At 41.5% G+C, this 19,496-nt stretch overlaps 1 protein-coding gene across 7 annotated transcripts in view; it reads right to left on the reverse strand.

Annotated features, from left to right (window-relative positions):
* The window catches only part of asxl2 (ASXL transcriptional regulator 2), a 444,313-nt gene that overhangs the window by 369,824 nt on the left and 54,993 nt on the right, over positions 1 to 19,496 (reverse strand). The window contains exon 1 of one of the 7 annotated variants that reach the window (XM_068024048.1): positions 16,207 to 16,333. The exons of the other annotated variants lie outside the window; for them this stretch is intronic. The gene's annotated coding sequence lies outside the window, so the exon portion shown is untranslated. Of the gene's footprint in view, positions 1 to 16,206; positions 16,334 to 19,496 lie in introns of those variants that run through there. 7 annotated transcript variants of the gene reach the window in all.

A 19,496-nucleotide genomic window follows, 5' to 3' on the forward strand; every position in this document is an offset into this window, starting at 1 on the left:
TATTGTAGCTGATATGATCAACGACAATCATACTCTTCTACTTTTCATTAACCAGTGCAAACCTTTTCAGAATACAAATTATTTTGAAAATTACACACTTAGTGAATAAAATATATTCTACTCTTGCTCTTTATCTAAAAATAACATGCCCCAGAGACAGGCACAATGTTTTTATTCAAACCTTGATGTGAAGATTCAAAGGAACCAAGACAAATACAGTTAGAAAGGCAAGAAAAAACCAGATCATTACTTCAAAGGACACCAAATCTGTAGAACCAGAAAGAGTTGGAATTAAGTGAAAAGTAAATTTGGAATCAATGTCAAGAAAAACTTATCTACTCAGAGTGATGAATGTTTGAAATAATCTGCTAAGCAAGATTGTGGAGGCAAAAAGATTCTGATTATTCAAAATGCATTCAAATGTCACAAAAAAGAATAGTCAATGTACGAAATGCAGCGATGAACTTTAATGGGTTAAATGGTGTTTTTTTAAGTCCAATGTTTGCTGTGCTTTAAATAAAAAGGGCACTTGAGTCCCTGGTAGGATCATGCTGAAAACATGGAAAAATAATCCCAGAAAGGGTAATATCTAATGAATGTCACACTTTCACTGAGGCTGTACTATAAATAATATTCATTACGATATTGCACAATATGAGGTTGCACAACAAACTGCTGAGAGAAAAACAGATGTTTAAAAAGTTCACCAGTTCTGCTCTAAAGGTAGATAACCAATGTTGTTGATACATATTTATAGCAAAACAGTAATTAGTTTTCCACTCCAAAGAAAGTTGATTAGTATTTTCTGACAATAATATAAAGCCTTCTATTGGACACTGGCTACCAGAGATACAACTCTGTGTGAAAGATATCAAGAAGCACCTGATTATACGAGGATTTTTGCACTGAACTTATACTGAACTTATACTATGGATATATGTTCAGCTTGCAAATTATATTATGATGCCTCAAATTAGACTTGGATTCTACTCCACTGACATTCACCCACCATGTTGGTTCCACAGTCGAGAATTGAAATTGCTCCATAGCAGCCTGCTGACACAAATCCAACTTTTGGGCTGGCAGTCACATCATTCTAAAATAAAAGCAAAATACTGCGGATGCTGGAAATCTGAAACAAAAACAAGAAATGCTGGATTCACTCAGCAGGTCTGGCAGCATCTGTGGAAAGAGAAGCAGAGTTAACGTTTCGGGTCAGTGACCCTTCTTCGGGTCACTGACCCGAAACGTTAACTCTGCTTCTCTTTCCACAGATGCTGCCAGACCTGCTGAGTGAATCCAGCATTTCTTGTTTTTGAGTCACATCATTCTGTTGTTGACACAGGTACAAACAGGTTAAAGTCACTCCTTACAATGGGTGTTTCAGTTTCCTCTAAAACATAAGAGCACTGCTGTCCTTGCAGACTCACATACACAACACGCAATGTAGGACACACCTGTCTGCACATGTGCAATGACACCATCAACATCAGAGTAATCCACAGCAACTTTTACAGTGGTAACCATAATATGGCCAGCACGTGAATCATTATGTACTTCACTCAGATTATTGGAGCAGCAGTAGTATCATCAATAGGAAAACAAGAAACTCAAACAAAAATGCTGTCTATCCTGGAAATACTGGAAGAAGCAATTATAGGTATTGCTCAAAAAAGATTGGCAGAGTGCCAAAAAGCAATACACAATACACAATTAGACAAAGTGTCACTCAAACCTAAAATTCTCATCAGTGCTTTCAAATCTTTCCATGGCCTCGCTCCTCCCCATCGCTGTAACCTCCTCCAGCCCTACAACCCTCTAATATCTCTGCACTCCTACAATTCTGGCCTCTTGAGCAATCCCCATTTCCAATGCCCCACCACTGGTGGCTGTGCCTTCAGCTGCCTCAGCCTGAAGCTGTGGAATTCGCTCCTTAAACTTGTCCAACTCTATCGCTTTCTCCTTCTTTAAGACACTCCTTAAAACCTACCTGTTTAACCAAGCAGTCACTTGTTCAAATATCTCCTGCCACGGCTCAGTGTCAAATTTTATTTGCTAGCACTCTTTTGATGCTCCATGAGATGTTCTATTATGTTAATTAAACTTGCTTAGATAAATGCAAGTTGTCGGTGCTTGCTAAAAAAAAAATCCAGAAGCTGAAAGAAAGCTAACTTTTCAGTAAAAATCAAATGAACTCAAGGTATTGAGGTTATTGGTTCATTTTTTTGTGTGTGGATGTGTACATGGATAATTTTCAGTTTACCAAATAAAAGTAATTGAAAGAGGCCAAGGAGAGAAAGTGAACTTAGCATGAAATGCATTTTTTAAAGTAAAATAAGAATAATTTCAGTAGGGAAGGAAATGTCACAAATCCACCAGACTGGTACTTGGCATGCCTGTTTTCAACAAGGCATCCAGGGGTGATACCATAAAGTACTCTCCAATGACATCTGGTTGCCTGCATGCACTGAAATCACTTTTTTTTTTAAAGTTGGTAACTTAAGAAAATAGAATGTCCTTATCTAAGTGGTGAATGAATCTTTAACACATCCCAAACTTCCACATTTTTTTTTCTACTTGCCAATCTCAAAACCTCAACAAAAGAGGATCAATTCTAATCTTAATCCCAAATAGAAGTGCCTGGTAATGGTCACAACAAATACCATGAGAAGTACTGCTATTAGGCTATGAGCTATATTAAAACAGCAGCTGACAGTCTTGTTTATTAATAATGAAAATTATCTATCAAGCATTTTACCATGCCATTTATTGTTTTATGCAAGACATAAGGTTGAAATTCAAGATAGATATACAAATGTCCCTTGTTCATTATTGCAGTTTAAATTGGTGCAATACAGTTGAGTTTAAATTACATAAACTGACTTTGAATATTGACTGTAAGCTGCACCAACTTCTATCAAAATATTTACATAGCAGTGTGTATAAAATCAAGTTTAAAAACAAAACTAAACATGACTGTTTCAATCAGTAGAAAAGGTTTACAGCACTATGATAATCTATCACTGTTGACATTAATGTACAGTACGTACAACATGCAAAATGCAAGATATAATTGAGCCCACCACACAAGCAAAGAATGAAGTCAGCAAATGTTTACTTGTTGACAGGAAAACAGCTCAAAATTCTAGTCCTCATGAAAGGGAATGAATTACATTTAAAATTTTAATCGTCACTACAAAGTGACCCACTCCTGCTGAGGACATCCTGGCATCCCAGGATTCTGTGGAAATTTACTTGAAAAGTGCCTTAATAGCTTACAGCATCCAACCAAAAAGAACAAAACATTAAAATATAAGAAAATGATAATCAAAGAATGATACAGCCAAGGAGGCCATTCAGTCCATGGTGCCTCTACCAGCTCTTTGAAACAATTATCCAATTATTCCCACTCCAGTGCTTTTGTCCAACAGCCCCACAATCTTTCCTTTCCAATTTCCTGTTGAAAGCTATGTTGAATCCACTTCCACCAACCTTTCAGGCAGTGCACTCCAAATATATATCTTCATAACAAGGGTCCTCATCTTCCCGATGGATCTATTGCCAATTACCTTAAATCTTTGTCCTCTGGTTACCAACCCTCCTGCCAATGGAATGGAATTTCTCCTTATTTACTTCAACAAAACGGTTCATAATTTTGAACTCTCCCATTAACCCTCTCTACTCTAAAGGAGAACAATTCCAACTTAACTAGTCTCCACAGAACTAAGTTCCTCATCACTGGTACCATTCTAGTAAAACTCCTCTGCACCTTCTCCAAGGCCTTAAAATCCTTGCCAATGCTGGAAATGTGAACTGTTACCACCGAGACGGAGCAATGTATTGTCAATTCAGTCCCAGTACTCCACAAGTCACAGCATATTATCAAGGTTTTCCCACCTAACCGGACATCAGCCAAATTAAACACTTTATTAACCCCCAGAATAAAATACAGCAAACCAGGTATCTTTAGACAACAACAAGTTAACTATTTATTAATAAACTAAATCTTAACACTATTAAGATAAACCTATGTCTAAAAACTTTATAACTTATTTTCTCTGAACCCTAATGCACGCACACATACATTCAAAAATCAACATAGTATTTTCAAAATAGTATTTCTTTGAAATAAAATAAGTAGCTGGGTTGGAAGTCCTGGTTAGTTACTTTCCTGGTTGGTGAGGTGTCCCAGATTAGAACAATCAGATGCTACTCAAAGTCTCCAGGCGAATTTGACAATCTATAATGGATAGGCATTCGAAGCACTTTGGTTGCAGCAGGTGTTACACAGTTCTTTTTACAAGCAGTATAGCCACAGGTCTATTTGGATTCTAAAATTGGTAGGTTTTCAGCTGAAACTTTACTGAGAATTCCAGCAAACACAAAAAAACGACAGACAGTCCCTCTTGAAGGCAAATGTTCTTTTTTTCCGGGGTTTTTTTTTCTTCTTAGGCAATAACACAGCCGGTAACTCAAATGTAGTTTTTCTGCTAAGAGAAATAGACAGCTTCTTCCTTCAGAGAACGCTTTGCTGGACTCTAGTTCAAACTGGTTGAAGCCAGTCTTTATCTGCAGTTAAAAGTTACAGTACACCATGTGACCTCTCTCTCTTGCTGTGGCTTAGGAAACAGGTACAGCTGCTGGCACACTGTGATCAGTCTTAAAGCCACACTGTTTTTAAACAGAGGAGGAAAAAACAGTTCCGTGACAGAACAAATAGGTTCCCACTAAATTTTAAGTGATTCGCTGACAATTTGTGGTCTACACATTACCGTAGTCACAGAAGCTACAAACACCTGGATTTATTAAGCACCTTAATCGTACAACTCTTCCTGCCAGAAACTGCTGGAAACTCAATGTGTTTCTCAGAACACTGCATTTCTTCCCAAAAATAGTGCTCAGCACTTCCTGTCTGCTTCAGGAATTAATTCCTGGGTGGTTTTTTTTTTAGAAAAAGCATTCCTTTTTTAAATTCTTTCCTTTTTTGGCTGCATTATTGAGAAAGTTCACCACTACTAAGCATAGAGACCTGGAAGCTGGGAAACTCGACTCTGGTCTGCTCCAAGTTAGCTGAGCTCACCTCAGGAGGCAACGAGGTGCCATAACTGGTGCCCCGAATTACACAAGTAGAAAATCAACTCGGATTCTCATTCCTGATCACCAGCTGGAAATGTGCATATACAAATGCCAGGTGAAGACAAGTTTGGATTTGGCTGTGATCTTCCCCGCCCATCCCATTGTTTAATAGTCTACTGACACTGCTTAGGCTCACACACAATTGATGGCCACTTGAGGCAGAGTACTGGTCTGGTACTGGCAAGCACTTGTGGAATTGTATCCCAGCAAGGAGAAGAAGGCAATGGAGAAAATTGGTGACAAAGAAAAAACAAAACAATAGTCTTCCCATGTTCTCAAACCCATTCATAAGTGTTTCACATATTACAACAATTTGAAAAAAAATCATTCCAATTGTTCAGGGCAAGCACAGTGTTATAATAGCTACACCATACTAAGTTTTATCGTTTTTACTTCTTTACACTCAAATGTTCTGATTGCATTTTCAACTCAATTTATTCAAGTTACAGTAAATGATTCAGATTCTGAACCAATATATATCAAGAAATCTATTTATTCATCTATTTTGATATAACTGCAATATTATATCCTAATATGGCACTTTACTGCAATTAAATAAGATATCAAACTATCATATAGCAGTCTGTATTGTATGGATGAATATTTTCCAAACCTGATATTAATGCGAAAAAAGAAAATTTAGTTAACTCTTAATACCACCTCCCACAGCAGCTTTTAAAATACAGTAGTCACAAAATTAATGTCTGTAGATCACTCACAATGGTAATAATTGAACAATCTTTGAAAACTCCTCAACACCCAGCACAGCTGCACAATTAACATCGACATGTGTCACGACTTCACTTGCAGTGACACCGTGGGAAAGACGGTACCTAGCTGTTCAGGCTCCCGCAACCTCTATGAGCTTCCTCTTCATCATTACAATCGCAAGTGTATCTTAACTCACAGTAATTTGTTACAAAACTACATTCAGCTTTTTTGTTTGGTCTGACTCAGTTTTAAATGGTCATGAAATGCCAGAATGATAAAAAAAAACTGAATAGCCTAATGGAGTCATATAAATTAACTGCAAAAATAGATACAAAAACCACCAAAATGAAAAAGAGATTAATTTAACTGGCTGAATCTTGAGCAAAAGCAATCTGCAATTGCCACCAATTGCACCACAGGGCATAATGCAACATAGTACACTGTTATTTGGGCTGCAAGTAGGACAAAATGTGCAATCTGAGGAACATAAGCATTTTTTTAATAACAAAAAATGATTATTTACAAGAAGGATTACAATTGGTCCCACAACATTTTAATGAAGGGAAAGGGAAATAAAGAAATCGCACAGGAAGTCCAATGAAACTTCAGAATCTTAAATGTTCTGAATTGGACCAATAAAAATTTCAGAATTTACCCAGTTTGGATCTATTGGACCCCAATCCTACCTGATCTGTGGAGTAGAAACACAGCAAAAGTGGTTATTCCTAAAAGTCTAATGTTTTCTTAGGAGGTAACATCAGATTTGAATTAAGGTTCAGATTCCAGGGCTATAAATTTTACCCTAACAAGAACATTATCTGGGAATAGGAATTGTGCACTGTATCATGTATTCTATTTTAAATGGAGTTTTATGGTTCTTGCACAAGTACTCTTTAAAAGCACATAAATGCTGAAGTTTACATATCACAATGAAAACTTCTTTGGAGATACGTTACTACAGGTCTCTATTTTATAGACAAGGCCAAGTAAAATGGAAAATTCTGAACTTGCATCATTACCATCCCCATCACCATTAAACTTATTGTGCTATTTAGATATATCGAGATACTGCAGCAGTCCACAAAAGGTTAAATTGAACTGTTTCACACTATCAGATTATATACAGTGGCATATCAATCCTTTAAAAATTTACCAACCTGTGGAAAAGTGCTGCTGACAATACCAAGACCTCCAAATTTGTAGCATTACACCAGCAGCACACTGCGTCCTCGAAGCCCTTTTGTATTTCCGAGGGTTTTCGTGTTGCTGTTGGCTGCTTTCCAGGCGCCTGTTGTTTTTCTGTTTTTTTTTTAATCTCCAGGAAAAAAAAGCACTAAAAGCAAAACGTGATGTCCTTTAAACAGCTCATCTTCCTCACGACGAGGCAAATAATTGAGGAACTAGACGATTCAGGCTGCATTGTTTGAGGAAAAGAATGTACGGCGGGTCCTCCAAATCCAGCTTCCATCTGCTGAGTAGCCATTAAAACAAACTTCTGTCTCAAATTACTGAGACAAGTTACTGAAGTGGCCTCAATAATGTAGGACTGAAAGCTATCCACCACAGACTTAGAAATAGTCAACTTTAAAAGGCTGCATTTGAAAAGAATTTTGCAGCTGCTATTGGGGAAATTACAGTTCAACTTGCGTGTGGTTCAAGCATCTTTTTCCAGATGTTTAACCCAATGTTGTTCAGTGGAGCAGAACAAGCTCTGAACATGGTAAACAAGACCATATATGTAAACGTTGAGTTGTTTTGCCAATATATTCTTCTTATTAAGGAAACAGTATCTGTTGTTAATGGATTGTGAAAAGATTCACTTAAATTTCTGGTCGATTTTCAAAGCAAAGTGTGTACGTGCTTATGACCTGGTGGTCCAATCACTAAATGTACACACGTCACATTGCAGTCTAGTAGGGCATGAGTATCGCTCCTCAATTCCCCTTACAGCAGGTTGATAATATTAAGTTGAGAAACTTCCCAGAAAGAATGGCGGAAAATATATTTTTTAAAAATTAGACAACTAAATCGCCTAGTCGCATGCTACTGTAGTGCTACAAAGCACATGGAAACACATAATTTGCCTAACTCTGGAGTCAAAATGATATATCACACTTGGTACGGAAAGGGGAGCCTATTTATTCTAAAAGGCATGGAGCGGGGTGATATTCGGCAGCTCCTTCAGCCACTACAGAATCTTCAAAGTGACCAAGATGGGGTCTTGACCTGCAACTCTGGTTTAGCCCGTGTTTAGCACAAGATGCCATCTTGGTAAAGGAGTTGAAGCTTGCTCTGGGAACGGCAGCCCAGGTGATTGCTAAGGCGCTGATTACCACTTTAATTGCCTATTAGCATTTATTAAGCAGGCTGCACAGCATTTTGGTTGATATCACTTGACCTAACACCCTCCTAACCGCGACTAGCTGAACAAGAGTAACCAAGTTGTTGCTGAGAATTTTCAGCACTACTTAAAAGGCATGTCACTTTTTATTGATCACTTGCTGCTGGTGGTGTGAAGAGGACATCTAAAGCACCTCGGGAGACTTTTTGGGACACTTTGTCAAGATTTCACCAACATTCTATCAACATTTATTCCGGAAATTCTCTGAGGATTTCACCTAAAATGAGTGAGGGTTGTGCTACTTTATTGTATAGGAGTCACCAGGAGAGAGGGAGTGTTTTAGACATGGCAATTTGCGCATTGATCACCAGAGGCTCGATTTCTCAGTCAAATTCAGCACTCTCTGCGCATGCACATCCAGTTCAGGACTGCATATACGCACCGGATCAGTTATGCCCGTGCCTCCGCCTAGGCTCCGGAGAGCCGACTGCAGAGGAACCGAGAAGTGGGGGCCTGCTGAAGCACATTGCTTTGCTGAGCCTGAAGCTGTCTTGCTGCCTGCCTTGCCAGGACTATGTGGAGCCTGAAGCTTTTTTGCCCGTCCCTTGCCTAGAGCCTGAAGCTGTCTTGCTGCCTGAAGCTTGTGGAGCCTGGACCATGAAGCTGCTGCGGTCATACTGGTCACTGAAGTTGCTTGCTACTTGCATCATGCTACCTTTGGCTGTGCTTTGTTCTGTAGTTAACTTCAATAGTAATTTGAAGCATTCTAGATTGCTTCTTTAATCATTAACCTCAACAGTAATTTGTAGTAGTATTGCTTGAAATTAATCTTTGTGCTTAAATTGTGTATTTATTGCTGCTTTAATCATAGTAGCGTTTTGTGAGATATTGTGGCTCAGTTGGTAGTACTCCTCTCTCTGAGCCAAAAGTCTCTGGGTTCAAATCCCACTCCAGAACTGAACACATTCGTAAGAGCATTAACACACTCTTTGCCTTTGTCCCATGACAGCTTATTATGTTTTGTTTTTTCTGCTTCAGTCTTTTCCTGCCAGCTGCACGAGGGGTCCCACGGAGCCCTTGTCACAGGAACCCTTGGGGCAGGCGTTCAGCTACCCCCTTCAAGAACAGCCTGACACAGATCCACACGGCCTGCATCCGGGCTCACCAGCTGGACATGCTGGCCATGTGTGTGTATTAGTCCCTGTCCGTGCAGCGCAGCCTGCTCTCCAATCATCTTGGCCACCCCTGCCACTAGACAAAGACCTTGCTTCGCTCGGACCATGTGGTAGTCGGTGTGCAACGGCCACCCCACGTTAAAAGAACCCATGAACAGGCATCTTCCACACCCTCAAAATGAACCTCAGGACCTGGAATATTAGGAATTGACTATTCGGTCACCGAAGGACCCACATCCCAGGAGTGGAATAAAGTCATCCCCGTTCCCAAGGGACTGCCCAAGAAGATTTTGTGAATTCACAGCAGTTGCATGTTAACCGCAACAGTAATCCAGGTAGCTGACAATACAGTTGGTAAGTTGCTTGCTGTCAATTTGTAGTACTACACGAGTCAGTCGATTGTGGATTGATTGCTGCTTTAATCACAGCAGCGAATCATGACTTCCTATTACTTATTCAGGTTCCAGGCTCGGCAAAGCAACGTGCTTCATTCGGCTCCAATTCTGGTCAACTCTCCGGAGTCTAGGTGCATGCGTGGGCACAACTGAACAAGTGCACATGCTCAGTCCCAAAACAGGTGCACATGCATGGAAGGACTGATACGCCTTACAAGTAAGCATGCCGGCCAGTTTTTCAAAGTTTTTGGCTACAGAACTGTCAATCAAAGTAGAATATCCCCCAAAAGCCTGCCCCCATTCACCAACTCCACAAACCAAAGATACCAGGCTGGTAAACATGACCCTCCATCTGTTGAGACAGAATGCACAACTGATAGAAGGCAAGGTTTTTTTTAAAAAGTTTTTTGTAAAGCATTTTTAGATGCAGTAATATAGATTTTGCCAACAGCTCTGGCCTGTTGGAGTATTTCCTTTTTATTTTATCTAAACTAGGAAATAAACTGATGTGTCTTGACTTTCTCTTTTTTGAAGTAAGTTTTATTACTACAAGTAAGGTGAAGAGGGGAAGGAGGTGCTCCTTTCTTCTACCTTTATCAGCCTCCAGTAGTTGGTGTTACGACCGAGGTGGGAAGAGTGCACTGTCTTTCTCTAGTTCCACTTCGCCACAGGTCACAACATATATTTAAATGTCCACCCAGTTACTGATATGGCCAATTATATATTCTATTTTTATTTCAGAATAAAATTCACCAACCAGGTTTCTTTAATAAACATCAAAATTAGTAATTTATCAGACAGGATTTATTCAGTAAAGATGCAAGGCATTAACACACAGATGGAAATATGAAAGTTTCAACACGCACACACACACAGGTTAAAAAAATAAATAAAGGGGATTTCTCTGCAGAGATCTCTTTACAGAAAAGACAAAAAAAAAATTGGCCAAATGCTTGTTAATTCTTGAAAGAAAAGGAGAAGAGATGTTGTCCCTTTATTCTGGCATCCCAAATACGCGTAGACGGCGGTCACTGGGATCTTTTTGGAGCAGTTGGTACCAACGACATAGGTAGAAAGAGGGATGAGGTCCCGAAAACAGGTTTTAGGGAGCTAGGTAAGACATTAAAAAGCAGGATCTCAGAGGTAGTAATCTCCAGTTTACTCCCAGTGCTGCTCGTCAGTGAGCATAGAAATAGGAAATTAGAGCTGATGAATGCATGGCTGGAGAGATGGTACAGGAGGGAGGGTTTTAGATTCCTGGGGCTTTGGAACCGGACCTGGGGGAGATGGAACTTGTACAAGTCAGATAGTTTGCACCTCAATAGGGCCGGGACCAATATCCTTGCTTGGAGGTTTGTTAGTGCTGTTGAGCAGGGTTTACACTAGTTTGACAGGGGAATGAGAACCTGAAGGTAGACTCAGATGGGGCAAAATCAGAAATGGAAGGCAGAAAATTAGTGAGTGAGTCTGGAAGGCAGAGGAAACAAAGGATAGAACATTAAAAAAAAGTTGGGCAGCGCTCAAGGGTATATACTTCAATAGAAGGTGTATAGCAAATAAAGCAGACAAGCTGAAGGGACAGATAGAAATGTAGCAGTATGATATAGCTATTACAGAAACATGGCTTAAAAAGGGTCAGGAATGGCAGCTCAACGTTCCTAGTTACAGGGTTTTCAGACGAGATAGAAAGGGGGATAAAAAGGGAGGGTGGGTGGCAATTTTGGTGAGAGAAGCAATTACAGCTGTGAGGAGGGATGAAATGTTAGAAGGACCATCAATTGAGGCCATGTGGATTGAGCTAAGGAACAAAAAAGGAGAGCGTGCTATAGACCCCCAAACAGTCAGAGGGAGATAGAAGAGCAGATATGTAGACAAATCTCTGAGAAGTGCAAAAATAGGGCAGTAATAGTAGGGGATTTTAACTACCCCAATATTAACTGGGATAGTTTTAGTGTGAAAGGGATGGAGGGAACAGAATTCTTAATGTGTACCTGACTTGAAGGTAAATCAGTGCCAGAACAGTGGGAGGCATTCAAAGGGGTGATTCGGGGGTTCAGAGCAAACACGTTTCCACAAAAAGGGTGGGATGGCCAAATCTAGAGCCCCTTGGATGTTAAGGAGCTTACAGGGTAAGATAAGGCAGAAAAGGTAAGATACGGCAGAAAAGGAAAGCTGATATCAGACACCAAGAACTCAATACTACAGAAAGGCAAGAGGAGTATAGAAAGTGGAGGGGTGAAATCAAAAAGGTAATTAGGAAAATGCGAAGGGAGGGCATGAAAGAATATTGGCATGTAAAATCAAGGAGAACCCAAAGATGTTTTATCAATGCATACAAAAGACCAAAAAGTTAACCTGTGTGTGGAGGCAGAAGATGTGGGTATGGTTCTTCAAGAATACTTTGCGTCTGTCTTTACAAAAGAGGGGGATGATGCAGACATTGTAGTTAAGGAGGGGGAAGTGTGAAGTATTGAGTGTGATAAACATAGGGAGAGAGGAAGTATTAGTATCCTTGAAAGTGGACAGATCACCAGCGCTGGATGAAATGTGCCTCAGGCTGGTAAAAGAAGCTAGGGAGGAAATAGCGGAAGGTCTAACCATCATTTTCCAATCCTCACTGGATACAGGTGTGGTGGTGGAGGACTGGAGGTCTGCTAACATTGTACCTTCATTTAAAAAGGGGGTGAGCGATAAACCGAATAATTACAGGCCAGTCTATTCTAGGTAGTGAGCAAGTTATTGGAATCAATGCTGAGAGACAGGATAAGCTGTCAAGTAGAAAGGTGTAGATTAATCAAGGATGGTCAGCATGGATTTGTTAAGGGAAGGTCATGCCTGACTAACTTGATTGAATTTTTTGAGGAGGTAACAAGGAGGATTGATGAAGGTAGTGCAGTTGATGTGGTCTACATGGATTTTAGCAAGGTTTTTGACAAGGTCCCACATAGCAGACTGGTTAAAAAAAATAAAAGCCATGGGATCCAGGGGAATGTAGCAAGCTGGATACAAAATTGACTCAGTGGCAGGAAACAAAGGGTAATTGTTGATGGGCGTTTTTGCGACTGGAAGGCTGTTTCCAAGGGGTTCCGCGGGGCTTAGTACCCTGCTTTTTGTGGTATATATTAATGATTTAGACTTAAATGTAGGGGGCATGATCAAGAAGTTTGCAGATGACACAAAAATGGCCACATAGTTGATCACAAGGAGGATAGCTGTAGACTGCAGGAAAATATCAATGGACTGGTCGGGTGGGCAGAAAAGGGACAAATGGAATTTAACCCAGAGAAGTGTGAGGCGATGCATTTGGGGAGGTCAAACAAGACAAATGAATACACAATAAATGGGAGGATACTGAGAGGTGTGGAGGAAGTGAGGGACCTTGGAGTGTATGTCCACAAATCTCTGAAGGTAGCAGGACAGGTCAATAAGGTGAGAGTTAAGAAGGCATTTGGAATACTTTCCTTCATTTGCCAAGGCACAGAATATAAGAGTAGGGAGGTTATACTGGAACTATATAAAACATTAGTTAGCCCACAACTTGAGGACTGTGTGCAGGTCTGGTCACCTCATTACAGAAAGGATGTAATTGCACTAGAGAGGTTACAGAGATTTACGAGGATGTTGCCAGGACTGGAAAACTGTAGCTATGAGGAAAGATTGGATAGGTTGAGGTTGTTCTCCTTGGAACAGAGGAGGCTGAGGGGAGATTTGATTGAGACGTACAAAATTGTGAGGGGCCTGAATAGAGTGGATGTGAAGGGCCTATTTACCTTAGCAGAGAGGTCAGTGACTAGGAGGTATAGATTTAAAGTGACTGGTAGAAGGATTAAAGAAGAGATGAGGAAAATTCTTTTCACCCAGACGGTGATGGGGGATCTGTAACTCTCTGCCTGAAGGGGCGGTAGAGGCAGAAAACCTCATCTTGTTTAAAAGGCTGGATGTGCACCTGAAGTGCTGTAACCTGCAGGGCTACGGACTAAATGCTGGAAAGTGGGATTAGGCTGGGTAGCTCGTTTTTTCCAGCTGGGCAGACACGATGGGCCAAGTGGCCTCTTTCTGTGCCGTAAAGTTTCTATGATTCTATGATTAAATAAGCCACAAATGAGGTTTATAAACCAACTGTCAATCTATATTGGTTTATGCTTAAAAAAAACAACTCATGATTTTTATGCCATATTTCTTGATTTTTTTTTTAAAGTTTGTCTCTTGATTTATGAGACAGTGGGGTTGGCATGTTTGGTGTTTCGTCATAGCATTCTGACAGGGGTCCCACTTGGTCTGTCGGAGGAATAGGAGGAAGACATGAGGAAGCAGAGCAGCACCAGGTGCAGCAGGAGAGGGGACAGGAGGGCGAGGTGGACTCCTTCCTCCACTACAGGTACAGGATATCCCTCCTCCTCTGGATCTCCTCCACCAGGACCTCCAGTGTCACGACCTAGAACCTGTGCGCCCTCTACCTTGGTCCCTGAGCCATCCTGAAACTAGCCACTGTGGGCTGAATTTTACGCCGCCCCAGCAGGTCGGATGGTGGCATGGGGGCAGATGGAGGCAGCGTAAAATTGAGCGGGAGGCTCCGGGAGGCCTTCCCACACCATTCCCGCGTCCAGTCAACTTTACGGCGGTCGGGTGGGCAGGGGAAAACAGCCTGCCCGCCCGAGGCCAATCAAGGCCCTGAAGTGGCCACTTAAGGGCCCTCGCCCGCCTCCACGGGTATGTTACCCACAGCAAGCAGCCATGCTGGGGACATGAAAGGCAGACGGGTGCCCGATTAAGACCCGCCCCCGCCTCCCAACCTAGCTCCGGGACCCAAGACGCCGCCCCCTCCCCCCTCAAACAAATGACCACCCTAGCCTCACCAGGGTACGACCGATCTCCTGGTGAGGCGTGCCCAACTTACCTTCCCTCCTGGCTCCATGTCATTGGCTGGCTGCAGTCCCACCAGTGGCCACCGCTCCTGGTAGCGCTGCTGGGACAAAGTGCTGCCGGCCCGCGGATTGGCCAGCAGCTCACTGAGGCAGGACTTCCTCCCTCAAACGGGTGGAAGTCCCGCCTCGGGACAATTAAAGCCCAGGGACCCATAAATGCAGGACGGATCCCTGGGCTAGGCGGAAGCGGGTTCGCCACCAACTTCTACATTGGTGGCAAATACCCGTCCACCTAAGGTAAAGTCCAGCCCTCTGTGTCAGCCAGTGTACTCCACATCTTCAGTGAAAGTGGGTGCGTGGTACCCAAAAATACTGCTCCATGAAAATTGCTTCTGAACACAGCTTGAGTGCTAAGCCTGCAGATTTCTGGTTTTATGTCTCCAGGCAAGTTCAAACTATGGTAATCAGCAATTAAGACCAAAACTGCATGCTAAAACCAGACTTTCAAACAGATACGGCTTATTAGCACCTAGGTGGTATCTGTTTTCACCTTTTCACCAAAATAATCCCCATGTACTTTTAAACAGTCAGGATGGTAGTCAGGCAGTGCAATTGTCTTCATATTGCTAGACTAAGGAAGGGAAAGGCAAGCGTTTCTGCTTCTGATTACAATCCAGTGAGCTCCTGGTACAAAGTGAGTAGGTTTGGATGATACATGAAGACAGTAAGGTTCAACATAAATGGGTTCCATAGCTCAATGAAACTCTTATAATTACACATGAAAAATATTCACTTAGCCAAAGTGTTGGAAAGCTAACAGTGTCTGTGGAACCAATGGCCTGGATTTTAACTGCCTCCTATTCTCCTCCCCATGCCCCCCCCCCCCACAGTCACCAATCCCCCTCTCCCTCGATGCGTATGAAGCGTCGTACCGGGGGTTAAAATTTTTATATGGGGCACAGGTAGGTTTTAAACTTGACCTTTCTTTCAACTCCTTGTGGGCCATGAGGAGCAGCAGTATTTCCCCAGGGTCACTGAAGGAGTCCTGGGCCTCCCCAGTCCCACTATCCACACAATCTTCAGGGCATCTCCAGCCCTAGCATCTCCGCGATTTTTGGTTAAGAGGAAACCCAGCAAAGCCCCCAGTCCCACACCATCTCAAAGCTAGGGAATTCTCTTCCCCCAATAACTCCCTGTGTTCTGCCTCCTTATGCTAGATGCCCACTCCCGCCTGCTAGCCTGGCAGTCAATCCGCCAAGGTATTGGATGGGACTCTGGAAATATTCAAATGAGTTAAGATCAACAGTGCCCCAACGTTTCCAGCCTTGCCAGATTCATCACCTGCTACTAGGCCCGTGCACCCTTACTGCCTTCATGTAAAAATCCAGACCAATGAGTCAGCAAAGTCCAGAGAAAAGGGGAGAAACTGTGAGGAAAAGTCCAATTATAATTTTTATAGTGAAGAGCAATCCCTTTTTAATTATTTCACATAAGGTAAAAAGTCACTCTGCACAATTTGCAAAATCTACCATTTGTTTCTGTCAGTATTCAATTGAGCAAACTTTGTCACAAAGTTCACTTACCTCATGCTAGCTTTCCGAATACAGAATGTGTTAACATGCTGTTTCAGTTGGTGATTCAGGAATATGGTGCCAGGAATAACCAATCTCACAAGTGTTCAGTCTACCCACTAATGACCATTAAGAAGCTCGTACTGCCGTTCTGAACAATATACATTTGTTCAGAGGCATGTGATAGTGGAAGGGAAGTGAGAAAAGCTTAAAAATGGAACGAGCAATTCTAAAGTTAATCATTGATAGATAAGTCTTGGAATTGCACACACAATAAAGCATTGATAGAATTGGCAGCTTTTCGACTTCATTACATCTTGCTGCAGCCAAATATTAAAGTCAAAGTTTGTTCGTGATTCAATTACGCAGAACTCATAGGCCCAGGAAAGTTCCATTCAGAAATGTCAATACTGTATCAAAAACTGAAATGGAGTAATTAAAAATAATTTGATGTAACAGATCTAGTAACAGTGCTGTACATCCAGATCTGCTGCACTGTAGATGGTAGAAAGGGGATTAATTGTTGTGACCGCCTCAACACATCAAGTTCCTGATCTCAACCATGCTGATACAGAACAGAGTATGAGCAGATGAACCAATAACATGATCCATTCAGTATCAAATTCTGGGCAGAAAGTACTTCAGTATTCGAATCCTGGATGGGTACCCTCAGCCTTTCATCCTTCAGGGATGGATAAAACTCATCCGTCTTACAACGTGCGAGACAAAAAGGCACCTGCCAATATTGAGCAGTGCTTCCCATGTTGTTAATGGAGATCAATTTCTACCTCTCAATTGTACCTCTCTTCTACTCACTCCTCTCCAGGATGCCAAGAAAAACTACAGTCAAGAGTCATCCATGGTTGCTCTTGCTTACTAACTTACCAGTATCAATGGCGGAAATGGCAAGTGCTGCAGGAAGAACCAGGGCACGAGAAAGGAAATAAAATATCCTGGAGACAGTAGCAGCAAATTGCAGGAACTGCCATGTATCTGGTATTATTCTCACGTTAAAAAATTAACTGGTGACAGCCCTAGAATATGCATTAAGGGAATATGGTTCCAAAATTGCCAAAATTGCCTCGAAAGCTATTGTACAGTCCATTAAATATGTTTTTAAAACCAGTTACTTTCACTTCTAAAATGGGCAATAGGACATGTGAGGCAGGCGAAGGAAGTAACAGTGAAAGCTAAAAATTAATAAAGAATCAACGCACCTACTGTAGATCGCAGACTAGAAACATAAGTAGACAAGGGAAATGGATGATCTTCCACAGTTCGGCTGACAAACCACACTGAATACAACAGTAGGACCTAATACTCTGACATGGTTGCATTGGAAGCAGTGAATCATCAAGAGACCACAATGTAACTTTTAATTTGATATTGTGCCAGAAATCATATTCCCTGTGTATCAGAGTTGAAAGCCTGGCTGCTCAAATGGGTAATTAGTAGTTCCAGATGTTCCCAGCTTCAGCTCAAAGTTCTACAAGAACAGTGAACCCCACCCACATTGTAGTAATAAGTTTTACAAATGATGAGTCATATTACATAGAGGATCGAGGGTTGTCAACCCATTCCTGGAGGTTTCATCACAAGACCTCCTGCCTCCAACTGCCCTTCCCAGTCAAACAACCTTTCCCCCCCACCATCGTCAATATTTTTATAACTAATAAACAGAAGTGTTGCAAGAAAATTAGTAAAACATTTTTTTTATAAAGTGCCCCCATGATTTTTCTCTTGGGTTGCTCAAAACAGTGTGCAAGTGATTAATCTTTAATTCCTGGATGGTCCAGGATAAGCTTGCAGGATCCAGTCATCCATGCTTGCTGAAGCTCTGTTCTTGTGGCACTGTAAGAGCCTGTTGCAGGATCTACTGCCCCACCTTCCTTCCCACAGCAGACTGGTTAGCACCAGCTGATACACCTCACTAAGGAGGCGTTTCTATAGGTGAAGCAAAGGTTACCGAAAACACAGCACAATGCATGTCTTCAGCTTGACAGAAGGCTTATAAAACAGACTTGAGACAAACTATCTATATTGGCTCAGTCTATGCTTTACAGTCACAAATATCTCAGGTAAATAGTTTGATTGGAAGATAATAAATTATTAAAGTATTATAATTATAAAGAAAACAGTGGAAAGGAGATGAGGAAGAGATATGTAGCTAAGTTGGAGAAAAATGTAGGAACAAGGTGATTATAATGGATGACTTTTATTATCCAAAGAATGACAGGGTAAAAGTGGCACACAATCTAATTCTCCTCCTGTTGACTTTTGGGGAACAGCACTGATCAGGACTGCAGGTCACTGATAACAATGCTTTATTCTGTAGATCAATACAAATATATCTGAATCATCATCAAACCTCAAACTAGTCAATCACTTATTCAACCTCTTTTTTCTGAATCCACATCACCTGTTTCAAATTCCTCCCCACGATACACCACCAGGACTGTGATGACATACCAATCATTTCAGCCTCCTGCTATCCCACTGAATTAATTTCCTTATACCTTGATCATTCTCCCTCTCCGTGTCTCTTTGTCCAGTCTCTACCCTTTACATGCATGGTTCCTCTGACACCCACTGCTACTAAGAATATTTCACATTCTCCAGCCCAAATCTTCTTTTCCTGGTTCCTCTATTACACCTCCATTTTGCACCTTTTGGAAAATGACCTGCTGTTGGATAGAAGTGCTGTTTTTCCTTGAATAGCAGCCCAAGCAGCTATGATCCGCCATCCTCCTCTGCTTGGCATTACCTTGAATAAATTCCTTTAATTCTACTCACTTACTCCAGACAAAAGATGTTGCTATGGGAGACCAGCTGTACTTGTCCTTTTGTAGGCAATGTAGAACATTCTTTGTTTCAATAATACTCAGGTTTGCCTTGTTCATCTCTTCCTGGTACACTGATGACTTATGTTGATTTTTGCTTCCCGCTCTCAATGTGATCTTGAAAATATCCTTAACTATGCTCCAATTTCCTGACCTTTACATGGTCCATCGCGATTTTTCACTTTCCTTCTTGACTTCTCTTTCTCTCTCTTTTGCCTGCCAGCAATGTGGGCCAACATACAAAATGTCAACTTGGCTCTGAGTTTCCGCAGACATCTATTAGAAGCCCACAGCCCCCAAAAACTCCCAAACTACCTGTAAGAATTCATCCATTTCTTCCAGTTTCTCAGCCTTCATTGCATTTACTGTTATGACTCCACTTTGCATGCAGGTGATTCTTAAATATCCTCCTTTTTTGTCAACTGAGCTGCCCCTCCACAGTGGTCAACATGACCTTTGACT

The sequence above is a fragment of the Heterodontus francisci genome, chromosome 3 (genome assembly GCF_036365525.1).
Source record: "Heterodontus francisci isolate sHetFra1 chromosome 3, sHetFra1.hap1, whole genome shotgun sequence".
Taxonomy (NCBI): domain Eukaryota; kingdom Metazoa; phylum Chordata; class Chondrichthyes; order Heterodontiformes; family Heterodontidae; genus Heterodontus; species Heterodontus francisci.